The sequence below is a fragment of the Apis cerana genome, linkage group LG7 (assembly GCF_029169275.1).
Source record: "Apis cerana isolate GH-2021 linkage group LG7, AcerK_1.0, whole genome shotgun sequence".
In the NCBI taxonomy this organism is placed as follows: Eukaryota; Metazoa; Arthropoda; class Insecta; order Hymenoptera; family Apidae; genus Apis; species Apis cerana.
In genome coordinates, this window is record NC_083858.1 from 7,918,948 (window position 1) to 7,935,159 (window position 16,212).

General features: G+C 30.2%; 1 protein-coding gene and 1 long non-coding RNA gene across 2 annotated transcripts in view; one reads left to right on the forward strand and one right to left on the reverse strand.

Annotated features, from left to right (window-relative positions):
- The window catches only part of LOC107993181 (cadherin-87A), a 226,497-nt gene that overhangs the window by 62,485 nt on the left and 147,800 nt on the right, over positions 1-16,212 (reverse strand). The gene's annotated exons all lie outside the window — the stretch shown is intronic.
- LOC107993184 (uncharacterized) lies at positions 7,449-11,654 on the forward strand. The gene is made up of 4 exons (XR_009830516.1): positions 7,449-7,805; positions 8,117-9,033; positions 9,376-9,517; positions 11,177-11,654. It is a non-coding gene; the product is annotated as an uncharacterized LOC107993184 (long non-coding RNA).

The following is a 16,212-nucleotide window of genomic DNA, read 5'->3' on the forward strand; positions in this document are numbered from 1 at the left end:
ACCGACAAACTGAAATCAAAATTTCCAAATATGGCTATTTCCCTTTTCCCGCCATCGAATAAAACAACTATAAATTGTCCGAAAAGTGAGACTTATCCGTTCCATTTCAGATATTTATTACCTTTTCAAAATTTATCGGGTCAATTTTAAAATAAAAGGGAAGAAATTTATCATTTCCGTTCGATATTGTACACGTGTTTCGAGAAGAAAATAACAGGTTTGTCCATGTTCTATTTCCTTCTTGAAAAATTCAAAATTTTTTTAAATTAATTTTACTTACACGAAACGCAACGATTTCGAAATTTTCAAACTAGACGTAATATCATCAAATACAGAAATGTTTCGTGATTTTTTTCGTTTAAAAATTAATATGATTACTCGTAAAGAAAAAGAAGAATCGTACAGTTTATAGAATCGATGAAAACCCTATATAGTTTTCATTTTTTCCATCCGGATATCGACACGAATTTTTGTGCAAGAGCTTTTTCATATTGTTCGATATCCATCCGGTTTTTGAAAATGAATATCGACCGATCGATCGGTATAATCGTTTTTCCATGCAGCCATGTTGATTACGCGCATAATCGAATGGCATGCAAAGTGAAAAAAGAAAAAAAAATAAATAAATAAAAAGAGCACAAAATAACAAAGTATCGTAGAAAACGATCGATAATTCATTTTCAACCGATATTTATTTCGAGACAGTTAATTAGAACTATTTAAATAATTTATAATTTATTTCTTCTTCGCGTTTCGATTTATTTTTTCAAAATTTACCATAAAATCAACATTTTTGGAAATTAAATTTCTCAACGGGTTTCGAACATCGCCTTCAAATCAGTTTAAAAAAGAAGGAAAAGAAAAGGCAAAAAAAAAAAAAAAGAGGGAGTAGAATAGAAATCGATCGAACAGCTTGTCAGTAGACTTCCGCGTCAGCTTAATATTCATCGCGATGCGATCATTCATTCTCCAGCTCGGTTAAAAACTGGGGAAAAAAAAAAAAAAAAAAAAGAAAAGAAAAGAAAGAAAAACCGGATCTACGATTCAACGTTGATCTTAATATAAAAGCATTCGTTTTTTTGTTCGAGATTATTATCGAGTCGAATGCATAAAAGCGTATAAAAAAAGATTATATTTGTGATTTTTCAAGTAAATATAGTATCGGGATAATAATCCACGTGCATAAAAGATGAAGCATTTATTGAATTTTCCGATAAAATAATAAAAAAAATAATATAAATATTTTGATTTTTTTTCCTTTTTTTTTTTTTACGGTAGAAAAAACATCGAGCGATGAAAATATATCGAGGGTCGAGGTGTTGTTTCTCATTTTTTCGAAATTTCAATATCACTACAATTTACTTTTTTTTAATTTTACATATTTCTGTCATATAATAGTCAAAGTGAAGAAGAATTCAATGAGTTATAATTCTATGGTCCTCGGATGAGTATAAAAAATTCATGATATATCGAACGAATGAAAAAAGACGAACGAATGAAAAGTTATTTCATTATAATAAATATTCAAAACAATGTCCATTAATAAAAATCATGTTTTCGACGGATATTTTTGGAAAAACCATTAAAAGTGACTGACAAAAAGCTTTTCACACAAAAAAAGAAAAAAAAGAAAATGGAGATATTTTAGACATAAGTGATCTTGGATTTCAAGTGTGCATTGAAAATGATGTGAATATTCAATAGAACATAGTTAGCCGGAAAAATTGCTTTTCCTTCTTTATAATCTTTTTTCCGCCATCTCCAATTTCCTCTACATATCTATTTTTCTTTTCCATGTTCTTTCTTCCTCTTTTCTACCTCCATCTCTGTCTTTCCAAAAGACAAAGAAAGCATCTTTAAAAATTCGCGTTTTCCAAGAAGATATATCTTCCAAAATTACCGAAAGAAATCCCTCAACGGAGTATTTCTTCCCTTTTCCACTCATAATCTCACCATTGCCACCATTATGCCATCTACATTACCGATCGCCAAACCACCGAGTCGTAATTCGTTACTAATCGATTATCTTTCTCTCTTCAAGAAAATCCCACAAATCCCTCTGACTCCATCCATACCAGTACACGTATACGTTGAAATCTGTCATCAATCCTAATAATAATCTTCCACTGCTATCGTTAACAATTATTATACTTATTAAAAACATACATATATTTACTTTTAATCACAGATAATCAAAGTATCTTTGACACTTGCCTCACCACCGTGTACGTATCATTTTCTCTACGCACATTCTGTTTCGTGTTTCGTCGTACATATTTAATCGCATTCATGGAAATTTCACGTTGGATGGAAGGAAGGAGAAGGACGGGAGGGACGAGTGGCGAAACGAACTGATTACGTTTCGCGGTGGAGCGTGGTGTAATTGGCTCGGTCGGTAATGAAGTGACAGGCGGAATTGAACGCGGCTCTCTATTCGAAAGAAATCGATGCGGTTCCTGGTCAAAGCCTCGCCCCGGATAAGCGACAAAAAGAGCCTCTTCCCCCTCTCCTCCTCGATCCTCCTTTACGACGTGAAATTAACGCAACGCGAAAGAAGCGGTCCGTAAGTCGGCAATAATTTAAAAGCTTTCTTCCTGCGGCTCGTATGGTCGAACAGGAAATGGGATAGTCGGAAAGAGAGAGGGGGGAGGGGGGGAAAGGAAAGCGCGTTTCTCTTTCATTTCTATTTCTCTCTCTCTCTCTCGCTCTCTCTTTTTTCGCGCGAGCTTTCGGAGCTCGTTCCACGCTTTTCCAAGATTCGATCGGGTCCAGACTCGAGCGAGAGCCTTTAATTGCCTCTCCAGGAACAGTTTCCTTCCTTCTTCCACAACCGGAATCGATGATGTCTGCATTTCTCGGGCTCCAAAGAAATTGAACCTTTTTCGCTCGTGGTTTATCATCGATGTAGGGGGGGGGGAGAGGTGGAGGCAAGGAAGAAGGGGAGGGGAGGAGGAGGAGGAGGAGGAAGAGGAGAGGGAAGCCCCTTCGAAATGGACTTTCTGCCAACGAGTCATGCTCCGGGCAATTGTTCCGCTCGCGATATGCCGTGGCTCGTGGCCGAATTTATGGTTAACGTGCGGGAATGGGAAATTTTTTACGAAGAACACGCCTCGAACGAAAGGTTTCCCTTGTAGTTTCGGCAGAAATGGACCGTTTTTTTTTTCCCTTCTCTTTTTAACAACGAATTACTTGCGAATAAGTGGGAAGAGGTTTTCGCCCGTATGGTCGAATCAAATTTATAGAAATTGCGATATTTTTTCTTGAGGACAAAACGCGTGAAAAATCAATGTGATATGTTATATTTTATCGACAATTATTTCTATCTCTTTCTTTTCGAATTATTTAAACAATCTTCGTACTGCATGCGGTTTTATCTTATTTCTAATCTTATAAATTATTTTCACGTGATATATAAATATGTTTACGGATAAAAACAATTTTTACTCTTTACTAGAAATATAACGAATAATGAATGATTGTTTTTACTCTGTTATTGCATGTCTCCGTCTATTTTTCATGCATTTTGATCGCAACATACAAATCCCAAAATGACGGATAAGTATTAATCATTACAAAAAATAATCGATAATAACGAACATGCAACGCGTCAATGCGTACATGCAATATTTCAATATACAAATTATTTAAATGGAAAAACAAAAAAAAGTTGCTTCGAAGCGAATATTTTTTAAATACTTTTTAATCATTCGAGAGAAATCCAATAGAAAACGAAGTAAATACGAAAAATTTTCCGGAAACGTTTCTCGCTTTTTTAGTATTTTCCTTCCTTTTTTCCTGCTTGGAAATTTTTTTCTTGCTTCCACGTTCGCATTTGTGCAAACGAGTTAAATAAATTCTCGGTATTCTTTTGATGATAATCGCGAATACGATACTTGGAATGCACGAACGCGTGAATATTCGTTCCAGTTAAATTTCCAGAGAAATGGACATGGGAAAAAACGTTATCGAAGGGTGTAATATTTGTATAAACCGAACGAACGGAACTGATGGAAAAAGTGCATGCAAATAAGTAATATACGGGAGTGCAAAATTGTAAAGATTTCTAAAGTATGAAAATATTTTCATGGGTATAAAGTATATCACGTGTTCCAGTCAACATGGATTAATAATCAATAAAAAAAAAAAAGTGGAACGGTCGGATAGGATTAACCGTTTCCTATAAAATGGAAACGAAAGATATGAAACGGAAGTTCGTAAAAAGCAGCTCGCGATCGTAGAATACGAGGATTTTTTTTTTATTTCTAACGCTTTCTTCGATCGTAGAAATCTCTCGTAGGATGCTGTGCAAATGCATGCAATTACATCGAAGTATGAATACGAAACTGTTTCGATCAAAATTCATCTAATGAAAAATAATACAACAATATAATATAACGGTTCAGAGTTTAATTCATTCATTTTTGTAAGAATTCTTAATACAGAATATCGTGTCATCGAACGAATATCCAAAGATAAATTTTCACTCTCGATGAAAAATAACCAACTCGAGAATAATTTTGCGAAAATTTTAATCTTGGACTCTCCACATTTCTCTTTTAAGACCGGGACTATTTAAGATTTTAATTTTCACTCTCAACTCAAATAAAAATTGCTTGCCAAATGTCTCAATTAAACGTATTTCTCAAAATGAATATATATCAAAAATTCTTTCCAATTCAGCCAAAAAATATATAACATTTATTTTTCTTTCTTTCGTTCGTTATTTCACACTGTAGGAGAACTCGTTGCAGTTGTATTATTGTAAAAGGAATGCAATTTTCGATAATAGTTCGATTAACAAGAGAAGTCAATTTCCGGAAACGGTGTCGATTATGGGAGCGAAAAATTCGCCTACGAATCGAAAACGAACCCCTCCCCCCCCTCCGTTATACCGGTTTTAATATAATACGAGAAAAGCGTGGCTATCGAATTTTTACGCGTTGAATCGTCCAACTCTGCCGCGTGTCAGAATTTTCATTTCAGAGAAATCAAGAATATAATTTCCCGGCTCGAAATGAAAGCCGAAATCGTGATATGTTAAAAGTTTAGCTGGGCGAGAAATTAAATTCGTCGTCGCACAAATTCTCCCCCTTTTCTATCTATTTGGATTTTAACGAAACTTTAATAATGGCCTCGCTCTCCCCTTAAAAAAATACACCGAGCCCAGCGTTATAATAATTGCGTTTTCCTCGAGGTCGTACATTAATACAGGTGAAACGAATTTTTCGACGAATTGATCGATGAAAATAAAAATCAATGTTGTTCAAATAAGAAAAAAAAAAAAAAAGGGGGATAGAGAATTTCGTATATTAAAATTTGCTTGTCTCTTGAATTGTTAAATATGTTTAAAAAAATATGTATATGAACGTACAAGTATGCGAATTTATTTGGAATATGAGATATTGGAAAAGTATGAATTAATGTATAGAGTATATAACAATTGAAACGGTGGAAAAATTCAATTTTTAACTATAATCTTCAATACTTTTATTAACTTTTTATTTAATTTTTTCATTACGCGCTTGACATACCGAGTGAAAAATTGTTATCCCAGACATTTTATTACTTAATTACAAAGAAATCTCTCTCTCTCTCTCTCTCTTGCTGTGTAAATGTGCCTTCTTCGTGGTTTTAAAGAATTTCCATTACATAATTATACAATGTATTATCATGAAAGAAGCTTTTAAGCACAAAGGAATATGTCTGTCAAGAAGAATATTAAAAGGAACGAAGTAACGTATGTTTTTAATAATAATCTGTACGCTAATTACGGGGAAGGGAAATGTGTTTTTAATTATACGATAAGGAAATGAAAAATTGCCAAGTCATAACAGTTGTTTAGCAGTTGTTTTAAAATTTTCTTCTTGTTTACAAAATTAATTATATTTAACATATATATATATATATAGAAGAAATTAAAAATTAGAAAGGAAAGATGTTGCAACGGGTATAATTATTTCGAATTTTATTTTTACAACTTGTTGCAAATTATATAGAATGAATTTTCGCTTTTAAGATATATATATACACAAACATATTCTCATTTATTTGACGAAAATTTCGTTATTACGCGAAATTAAGTAGCAGAGACTGAAACTTTATATAAATTATATCGTTTAAAGTACTTTCCAAGAAGTCATAATTATATTATTTGAAAAGAAAATGTTTACGTGTGATTTATATATGAAAAATTTATATATGTTTTGAAAAGTTTGTTTGACGAATGTCCCGAATTTGTTACGATGAGAAGGTAGGATAAAAAAAGGAGAGAGAATAAAACCATCCTCTACTTGATTTAATACAATTTACTTCATTCGTTAAATATTTATTTGGAGAATGGAGAAGATTGAAAAACCCGGTGAAAAATTGTTTGTTTTTAACCAATTCGATTCAATTTCGCGATATAAATCTTCCCAATATTAATCCTTCTTCTCGAATTCATTAATTCTAATTAAAAAAAAAAAAGACATCAATTTATATTTCCTGTAATAATAATAATAATAATAATAATAATACACGACCAAAAATTTCACACGTGTTTACATTTCACTAAGAAGAACGAAAGAGATCGATCTTCCAAGCTTGGAAAAAGAAAAAAGGGGAGAAGGTATTAGGCCTGGAAATGAATGCCCAACGGAACAATGGAGCTCATCCTCACGTTATCACAGGCCCCCTCCCCTCCTGTTGGAAACGATGGCACGGATTAGCAGCGTCGCTTCCGGCCAACATGGCCCATTCTCGATTTTCATTGAAATTCGATTCTCCGCGAGCACGGACCTCCCACCTTAATTTCCTCATTGAAAAGCTTCTTCCACGGAAGAAGAAGAAGAGGAGGAAGAAGGAATGGGCGAGCCTTAATTTCTCCGTGGAGAAAATTTGAATGCCGCTTTGTGCTCGAGGCGCGTGGCTGGCTGTTCGTTGTTGCACAGAACAGGCGAGGAAGGGATGGAAGAGGAGAGAAGAGCGAGAGGAGAGAAGAATGGTGGGAAGAGAGGAAGGCGATGGAGGAAAAGTAAGTAGGGAAAGTTTCAAGCTTCGAGAGAGGGGGTGGTTCGAAGAAACGGGGTGGAAAAATTCTTTTGGATTTCTGAGACTTTTGTGAAGGCATGAGGGGGAGGCAACACGGGTGGCAATGTCTACCATGAAGGGGATCCTGAAGGAGAATGAAAATTGAGCCTATAATCTTTGCATCTTGAGTATTTTGATATTTCAGATTGTTGATATTTTTATCATATTTCTTATGAATGATTGCTTGATTGTTGAAAATTAATTAAAATTTGAAATTTGTATTATTACTAGATATATAATCTTGCATATTCTGATCTCAGATTGCTTGATTATTGATTGGTAATGAGAATTAATTAAAATTTGAAATTTGTATTATTATTGGATATATAATTCTGCATCTTATTCTGATTCCAGATTGCTGACATTTTTATATTTCTTATGAATGCTTGATTATTGATTGTTGAAAATTAATTAAAATTTGAAATTTGTATTATAATTTATATAAATTTTGTATTATATTAGATGTATAATCTTGCACCTTGGTTATTCTGATCTCAGATTATTTGATTATTGATTGGTAATGAGAATTAATTAAAATTTGAAATTTGTATTATTATTAGATATATAATTTTGCATTTTATTCTGATTCCAGATTGCTGACATTTTTATATTTCTTATGAATGATTACTTGATTATTGATTGTTGAAAATTAATTGAAATTTGAAATTTGTATTATTATTAGATATATAATCTTGCACCTTGGTTATTCTGATCTCAGATTACTTGATTATTGATTGGTAATGAGAATTAATTAAAATTTGAAATTTGTATTATTATTAAATATAATTTTGCATCTTATTCTGATTGCTGACATTTTTATAATATTTCTTATGAATGATTGCTTGATTACCGATTGTTGAAAATTAATTGAAATTTGAAATTTGTATTATTATTTATATAAATTTTGTATTATATTAAATGTATAATCTTGCATCTTGGTTATTTTAATTTCAGATTATTTGATTATTGATTGGTAATGAGAATTAATTAAAATTTGAAATATGTATTATTATTAGATATATAATTTTGCATTTTATTCCGATTCCAGATTGCTGACATTTTTATATTTCTTATGAATGATTGCTTGATGGTTGAAAATTAATTATAAAATGTATAATCTTGTATCTTGGTTATTCTGATTGGAGATTGCTGGATTATTGATTGGTAATGAGAATTAATTAAAATTTGAAATTTGTATTATTATTAGATATAATTAGATATAATTTTGTATCTTATTCTGGTTCCAGATTGCTGACATTTTTATATTTCTTATGAATGATTGCTTGATTATTGATTATTGATATTGATGGTGTTGAGAATTAAAATTTGAAATTGGTATTATTTTGTACGATGAAGATAGATTTAGTATTATTATATCTATATAGAAAAGTTTTATTTAAATATTGTTTTGTTATATTGATATTTTTCTATTTTTTCTTTTTAATATTACACTTGAAATATAATTATAAGAAATAATTAATTGAACATGTTATAATAATATCTATATTGAAACCAATTCAAATATTTTCCACATAACAAAAGTAGCCTAATCCTGTATGTACATAACCTATATAATGTTTCAATAGGATATATTTGACAGGAATATATTTACACGTGTATATCTATAATCAAAATACGTTCCATACAACCTGTTTCAACAACAAAATCGTTTCATCCAGATTAGCATGAGCTAAGGATGACGTTCTTCATAAATACCGTAAACAGTGCGATAGTTTTCTAGAAGGAAAACATCTTTCCAACGAGAGGCGAAGAGGGAAAGCTTGGAGGCACGTAACAGACGGGAGGGCGAGGCGGACAAAAGAAGATTAGGGAGATGGGTGGAAGGTTAGATGTTCAGCCTTTACGACGTCTAACATGGAGGATTTAGTCGGCAATGTTACGAAAATCCTCTCTCTTCGATAAGAGCATTTTCCAAGCACGATGACGTCGACGTGCCATGAAAAAGTTATGTCGAGCAATATAATTTTAATTTGCCATTTTTACGGATCTTTCAATCTACTTATCGTTCAGTTAATTATTCAATAAATTTCAATACATTATTAAAATTATTATTGGTACACATCATCAAAATTATATTTTCAAATTGTATATTTGATTGCATACAAAATACATTTTGTATGTAATTGTATGTAAATATTTTATAATTTAAAATTACATTTACAAAAAACGAAAGACAAATTCAAACTTTAAAGATTTCATTCAAGCACTTTCGCAACAAACTACCGACTACATTAATCAAAACGATTAAAATTATTTTTAATTATTTCTTTCTCTTTTTTCCTGCAGACGAAATAAGAATCCCCATCTAGAAAATCCGAGCCAAAACGAAGAGACAAATGCGAATAGTAATCACCCTCCAGACGGTCCAATATCCGCTCGGCTTCCCCTTTTACACAGGGACAACAATTAGAAAGGAAGGAAGTGAAAGGTGGGATAACAGTTGGCCGAAAATACGATGCAAAATGAGACGGAAAGTAACGTAGATATAGATATCGCGCGAGCGTCTGGCGCAAACGGTTCGTGAAAACGAGTTGAGAAACTCCTTTCGTGGAAGACTTTCGAAGGAGGAGGGGCGTTCGACAGCCCGGAGGGGGTACGAAACGAGGGTAACGAAGCTCGTAACCGAATTTCAAATCGGTTGCTTCGCGACAATCCTTCCGGCGTACCGTGGAATCCCATTCTGGCCGAAAAGGGAAGATAGATTACGTATTGAATCGAGCTCCGTGCAAGAAATGTCACCGATTGCCTGCAATTTCGTAGATAAGGATAAGGATTTCAATCATTCATATATATATATATTCGTGAAATTGATCGTGTACACGCTTTTGGAAGAATACTACTCGAGTATTATATTATTTAAAATCCAATATGCATAAAATATGGATTTTTATATTCGTTGTTTTTGCATCTAGAGATTTCGATGAAATTTTTATCATTGCGAAAAATAAAATGTAAATAACGTGATTCTATATTTTTGAATCGGTGAAAATTAAATTTTCATTTCTAAGGAAATTTGGGATACGTAATCTACGTGATACAGTAAATGTTATTTTTCTTGCAATTGATCGAAGGAATGTATGTAAATTATAAATTGAACGAGTTAAATTTGAATTTGAATTTTAATACTAAAATATAAAGAAATTCGTAAATGATTATTTTTTTGTCGGTGTATATAACTAATGTAAAAAAAAGTTATTTTATTTTTAACAATTTTTATTTACAATCCTTGGCAAAAAGTATTCGATCATCCCTCAAAATGGAATAATTTTTTAAAAATCGAATTAAACTTGAGATTTTTTGAAAAATTAAATTTTCAACATTTTTTTCCTATTTCGAGTGTAATTTTACCTGGAAATTGTCTTTCATTTTTTTTTTTTTTTTTGACTAAAATCTGATAGAACGTTAAAAATTGAAATTTTTTTTTATAAAAAATTCTATCACAAAATTGTACTTTAAAAATGAAAAAAACATTGAAAATTGATTTCAGTTGATTTTATCTTTTTAAAGTAATATTTTGTTGAAAAAAAAAATTATTCCAAAATTTACGATACACTAATATATTATTCTTTATGTACTTGTATAAAATTAAAATAGAAAAAAAAAGAATTAAAAAATAAAAATTTGCTTTATTTCTTCGTTTTATAAATATAAATTTGTAATGTGCGAGATAAAATAGAATTTTTCACGTAAAAAATATTTCATTTTTAATGTTTTATCAACCCTGCTATATATATATATATAAAAGAATAAATCCTGAAATTTTGAGGGTTGAAGTTATTTCTTCTTAATAAAATAAAATTTTAAAGAAAAGAATATTTTATATACAACTCGTAATATTCTATATGCACACAAATTTCCATTAAAATTACGATTATTAATTTTTAATAATTAAATTTTCTCGTAATATAATATATACGATCAATTTTATGAATCATTACGATTCTTAACGATTCGTAGCTTTCCGCCTCTTTTTGTCGCCAATTTTAATTTCTATCAACGAGACGTGATTTCTCTTAATATTCCTGGTTTTTCGACCAATTTCCTCGCCACGTCTCATAATCGTCTTTATTATCGGCCTCGTTAATAGGTTCTTCTTGAGACACGGAAACTTCGTCCTTGGAAATGGCATTCGCTGTTAATTACCAAAATTTCGTGTAAGAAGCAAGGTCTGAGTGGAGAAGAAGGATAAAGTTTGTCGAATATTTGATAATCCTCGATGAGTTCGAGGGACTATTAAAATTCGATTTAAACTTGGCTGGTTTTTAAAAGTGCTTGAACCAATAATGGAAAGGGAATCGTTTATTGAATTTGTAGGAAATGTGATACGTTCGTGAATATTTCTAGAATATGTATTTGTGCGATGAAAAAAAAAAATCAAATATTGTATGATTATTTTTTCATAAAAAATATTTGCTTTTAATTTTAAATTTATATATGCGAAATATATATCTTCCGTTTAAAAATTAATTTTTAAATTCTTACTCATCGATATTGTGATGATTTTCTTTAATTTATTTCAAATTTCTTGCTCCAAAATTGTAAGAAACATTAAATATCTACCGAGAATAAAAATTTATAAAATCAAGAAATAATACTTTTCAATAATACTTTTTTGCTTTTAGTTTATGACACTTTGAGAAATTCATTTTAACAGTTTAAATATTAATATAGATTTAGAAAGCAACTTAAGTTCTCATGGATGGTAAAAAGGAATTTTATCTCCATATATTCCATAATTGAATAATAATTAATAATTGAAATAATAAAATAACATATAATTATTAAATTTTCAATGTTTAAAAACATTAAAAAAAAAATCAAAATTACAATATTATTACTATCACTATTATCATATTCCAACTTATCATTATAATTCTTCTTCCCTTTACAAATAAATATGCTTGGATTGCTAAATTCCATCTTTTGCTCAGTGATACGTGATAAACCGAGATGGGATATTTTCCGATACTAAAATCTCACGTAATTTATTTCACCTGGATTTTCATATTTCCCGCTATTTATTACGCAGATATTCAATTATAAATCTCTATTACACAGTTTCCGCTGGCGAGTTATGCGCACGAGGGCCCTGCAGATGATGCGGCCTACAAATTTATAGCCCTTTAACTCGCGTCATGATGTCGTTTCAAAAACGCATTTGCACCATCTGTTTCAACAACGCGCTTGTTCTTTTCAAAACACCCGGAGAACGAGGCTCGGTGTCATTCATGAAATTCAACATCGAACCGCTCAAAGCGCAGCAGTTGCTACACGACGCGGTCTCCACAGCATCCACTTCCAGGCCCGTTATCTGTTTTTCGTTTCAATTAAAAAGCCCCTTCTCATCCAGATTTTTAAATTTCGATTCCATTCTTGAATTTATTTCTGAATAAATTTCTTTTTAATTGATTAGATATACGGATCCTTTTATCTAACTATGATGAATATTTGGATAGATATTTCAAGAAAATTTTTTATTTTTACTCGAAGAATTAAGAATTGTATTTCATATATTTTATATTTATATATACTACTATAAATTTTTCAAATTTTTCATTTCAAGTTTATTTCTGAACGATCGAAGTCCATTTTATTATTTATTAATTTTAAATCGAAACATTCCCTTTAAAAAACACACACACAATTTTCTAGGAAAAATATATATTACTTTTTGTATCACCTTTGAAAATGCAATTGCATCAAACTGATTAAAAAAATACCTTTCAATTGTAAATTCAATTAAAAATAATCGAAACGAACTTTGTTTCACTTTCTAAGTAGCCATATCTATTTATATACATTCAAGAAATTCGAAACACTTTTTGAGCGGCAAATTTGACATTGACGTCGTAGAAATCTCGCATCTTTTGGAGCAAAGCAAAGGGTACAAATATACGTGCGAGTGTGGATCCTTCGAGCAATTTTAAAGACACAGATTTAGTACGGTTTCGATAATGAAGCGTGCATGGGTAAAACGCAACCGGCTTCGATAAAAGTTCTCGAAGCGCAGGCAGTTAATTACGCGTACCGGCACAAGTGGAGAACAAATTGCAGTAGGCGAGGCGCATGGCGAACATTTCCATTTTAATTAATGTAATGGAATCGGTGACGAGTAACAATTAGTCTTTTAATAAACTTCGGAAATTAACCGTTCGTCACTCCGGCCCGGGACAAACCTTTTATTTTTTCTCTATACAGCGCGTGTTATTTTCGATTAATTAACGATTGAATGTTAAACGATTCGATGAACGATTGATTTGTGCCGAGTTTGTACGGGTTTAGAGGTAAGAAAATTGTTTTATTCGTTCTGCAGTTGTTTTTTTTTTTTTTTTGAGTTGAATATTATTAAGTAAGTGGAAAGTTTTCGTTGTTTCTTTTATCATAAAAAAAATATGATAGGATGAATACAGAAATCCGTGGATTTGATATCTGGTGAAAAAATATTTGAAATATTTGTCGTGTCTTTGTTATTGGAAGAATTTTTTTCTGGTTTGATAAATTAAAATTGAGGAAAAGTTGAAGAAGGATTAGATAAAATAACAAATTTTTTTTACTTTTTAATTCGTCCAAATCGATTTTTAAAATATTTATTCGTTTAAAGAGTATGTTAAAAATTAATTTTTTTCTTTCTATGATAAATCAAATATTTTCAAAATATGAAAAATATGTTTTCTATCCTCAACCTTTGAACCGTTTCATCTTTTAGATGTGGAATATTTTTTCTCTGAATGTGAAATATTTTTTTGAAAGAGTTTTTTACAAAAATTTTAATACCAGCGACCAATAATAGAGAAACATTTTCTATATTTTAAAAATTATCCATATGTATTAAATATTTTATTTATATTTTCAAAAAATTTTGCGTTATTTAATAAACTTTTAATATTAATATTTTACGTTTAAATAATTATAAAATAAGTGTATCTAATATAAAAGCAGACTATTAATATCGTAAAGTGGAACTAATTAGCGACTTTTCTACTTGAAAGCATGTTTTCAAAGTATTCTATTCAATAGGGGATTAGTTATTAACGCGAATAACAAATAAATTAAAGAAGTTTATTAACTAATACGAAAATTCCTTTTTACTTTACAATCTTTGTTCTTGATTATAAATATTTTTCAAACATCTTATTTGAATTAACATTTTCATTGTTTAAAGTGAACTTTGTATATAATTTCTATCTTAATATAATTATGATATAGAAGAAATATAATATTAATAAATAATATATATTAAAATATACATATATACGAACGTATATGTATTTGATAGAAAATAATTTATCATGTAAAGGTACTATAAATTACAATTCATCAAAAAGAATTATTCATTAAATATAACTTCGAAAAATTCGAAAAATTCAATTTTTACAGTTTTCACAATAATTGAAACAAGTATCGATATTCGTAATTCAACAATAAGTTCATTTATATTTAAATAAATTTTACAGATTTAAATTCAGTCATTTCACACGTTACAATTTAACAATTAAAACATTTTAATTAAACAGAGCGTTATTTCTTGAGAAAAAAAGTAGGCAAGCGTGTCAACAATAACTTTCACGACAGCACTTCCCAACGTTGAATCCCCTTAAAGACTTACAAATAGGTTTCACTGTTTATCGTCTACAGCCGAAAGGACGGAATTAACGTTGAAACCGGGAGAAAACCATTTCAATATTTTATTCAGACTGTGTTCGTCGTGTGTCCACTCCACTTTTAAACGGTGACTCGTAAAAAAGAACCATCCGTCTCTTTTTTTCCCGCAATTTACCACTGTGTATTACCTACTCGAGAAAGACGCACGTGCCACACTCGAGAGGGCGCTCGCTCGAAAATGTCCAGCAAACAATGCGTTGGAAATATCGGTGAAACAGGCGTATTTGCAGATGCTCTGCAAACGAATATCGAGGCGAAACACAGCCGAGAGCCGAGTTACTGGCAAATATTTCCGGTCGACACCAGCGCCACTTAGAATTTTACGGAATATAATGAACCTCGATTAACCTCTTAAGCAGAAAGAAAGTGGAACTATCGATTAACTTTCGATTAATCATTGATTAATTTGAATTGATATACAATGGTGTGATTGGTGATAGTGATTCTACGTGGAAAAGTAAATCGAAAATATGAAATAAATTTTTTTCATTCTGAGACTTTCGATAAAATAAATTGGAAAAATTGTTAAGTACGATATAAATGAAATTGGATATTTCTCGATTAGAAAATTTGACAATTGTTTATTAAAATTAACTAAAATATTTCTTTGAAACAGTTTAAGTTAGGTTAGATTATGTATTATTAACGATAAAGAAAAATATCATTTTGTTTTTCCTATTTAAGAGTTATAAGAGTTATAACCTCACTTTTTTTCTCTCTAGTATTATTTCTAAATGTTTAATTAGATTTATGAATATCATACGTTGTCAGGATAAAAAGACAACTTTAAATTATTTTTAAAAAAATGATAATATAAAATAAAAAATAAAATAAACAATTTTCCTAAACCAATTTTCTTTTATCATTTTCTCTATTAAATTTACAGATCTAAGACCGCATTTATTTTCTCAAGCACTAATAATATATTGTAATATTTGATTCAATATTTCCATAAGTAACATTTATCGTCAATTTAACTGCAACAGTATTAAATTGGCATATTAACATTAATTATATGTGTAATATGTGTAATATGAGATTAGATAATATAATAATTCAATAATTGAGAGTTCAATCATGTTTCCGATCGATAGCTATCAATCAAATTTTAAACATAGAAATGACAGATTCAATACTGTAATTACATTAAATAAATCATATGGATAATTTACGAAATACATTACTTCATATTTAATTTTTTATTAGACATACAAATTAATATTGCGTAATATATAGTGAAAATTCTGGAATTCAAATATAAAATGGACGGGAACAGAAAATGACAATAGTGAGATCATTCTCTTTATATTTCGCTTAAAGCAAAATTCAATCTATTATAGTTTAATAAACTAAATAGATAATAATTTTAATTAATATTTTTGTATTTGTTTGTTGACGTCTATCGATTCTTCAAAGATATTCCAAGAATATAATATAATATAAATATAACATCTTGTATTT